Here is a 2,031-nt window from a genome sequence, read left to right on the forward strand (position 1 = left end):
GAGAGTTTCAGATTCAAAGCCAGGTGTGTGCTGGGTTCCTCCTCCAGGCTCCTTAACCAGCCACTAAGATGCTGGGAAAGATTGAGGGCAGGAGGAGAAGGGGACGACAGAGGATAAGATGGTTGGATGGCATCACCAACACAATGGACATGGGTTTGGGTGGACTCCGGGAGTTGGTGATGGACAGGGAGGCCTGGCGTGCTGCAGTTCATGGGGTCGCAAAGAGTCAGACACGACTGAGCGACTGAACTGAACTGAAGCTCTCTAGGGACCTAGGGTATCATGGGCATGCTTAACTAATGCTGAACTCAGTGGCCCACAACCTAAAAACCATTCCATGTTATGTTCAAAGGGAACATCCATCTGGGGAGGACCTTAAGGATGGTCTAGGCCAACTGAGGCCCAGTGAGGAGCAGAGACTTGCCAAGATAAGTAGAGTCAGACTCATCAAGTGGCCAGGAACAGTAAACTGACCCCTCTGGCTCACATGTAAAGGAGCTTCTCCCAAGGACTGGCATCCAAACACCAGAGGCAACTCTAGGACTTACTGCTCACAGCCTCCCGGTCTCTGCACAGCCCTGCTCCTCCCTCCCTCCAGCCAGGCTGCTGCTTACTGCTGGTCCCTGCTCTTCATCTCCGCTCAGGGCTTCGCTGGAGCCTGACCTCCCTACCTCACCTCCCTCTGTCACCTGACAATTTCTTTCTGTTCCTTGGTTCAAGAGAGCCTCTAACTGGCCTGTCTCAGATGGCTGTGCTGGGCTATTATTTAAAGGTCACCATCTAATACATGAGATGGTAACCCTTGGCTCAGGGCTGGCCCCCATCTGCTACCTCTAGAGGCCAGAGGGACCATATGGTCTAAACCAGAGCCCCAACCGGGTTTGTGGTCTGGGAAGCCTTTCTTCAAAGTGGACGTGAGTCTGGCAGGCACTGTGCCATCCCTGGAACCATGTGACTCAAGCCCAAGGCTCCAGATTTCCTGCCCAGAACTTTTCCCAGAGGATTTGTCATTTCTTTCCTTGAGTTATGTCACAGATAAGCCTTCATTCCTGCTAAATGTCATCCAGGAAGTTCTTCTTCCTCCTTCATCTCTTCCCTCCTACTCCTCTTCCCTGCCCCAAGGAACTTAAGATATAATGAAGACAAAGACAGGAAAATAATTAGAAAACATCTCTAAGTATAGGAGTGCTTTAGAAGGAAATATAAACAAAGTCATAATAACGAACACTTACTGAGTTCCCTGTGCCAATCACTCGGGATCACTTTACAAACGTTTTTCTCATTTAATCTTTACAGCTCTCCTGTGAAGTTGGTACCACATTTGACACGCATGAAAACAGGCTCAGAGAGTAGTTCGCAGATAATAAACAGCACAGCAGGACTCTGATGCCGAAGCCTGCTCTGGCAACCACTGTGTTGTGCGGTCTTCACCATGCTGTTTGAGCACAGAGGACCACCTTGGACTAGGGAGGAGGCAGGGGGAGGACTGTGGAGAGCAGGAGACGTCCAGGAGGAGTTGATATCTGAACTGAGCCTTGGAGTAGGATGGGGCGGGGAGGTTGTTGTTCAGTCACCAAGTCACGTCTGACTCTTTGCAACCCCGTGGACTGCATGCCAGGCTTCCCTGTCCTTCACTGTCTCCTGGATCTTGCTCAAATTCACATCCATAGAGTCAGTGATGCTATCTAACCATCTCGTCCTCTGTTGTCCCCTTCTCCTCCTGCCTTCAGTCTTTCTCAGCATCAGAGTCTTTTCCAATGAGTCAGCTCTTGGCATCAGGTGGCCAAAGTATTGGAGCTTCAACTTCAGCATCAGTCTTTCCAATGAATATTCAGGGGGTGGGGGGAGAGTCACTGTAAACAGAAGGATCCACAGTGTGAACAGCACCTGTGTGATCAGGGTGCAGGGCTGGAAGCAGGTTGCATGCCCCTAAGAGCGAGTGCCTCCCTAAATTTGCACCCTGAGCACTTCTCTTGCCCCACCCTCATCCAAGACCTGACAGGGAGGGTGGAGTTTGGGCAGGAAGAGTTT

This window comes from Bison bison, unplaced genomic scaffold (genome assembly GCF_000754665.1).
Source record: "Bison bison bison isolate TAMUID 2011002044 unplaced genomic scaffold, Bison_UMD1.0 scf7180017864484, whole genome shotgun sequence".
Lineage (NCBI taxonomy): Eukaryota > Metazoa > Chordata > Mammalia > Artiodactyla > Bovidae > Bison > Bison bison.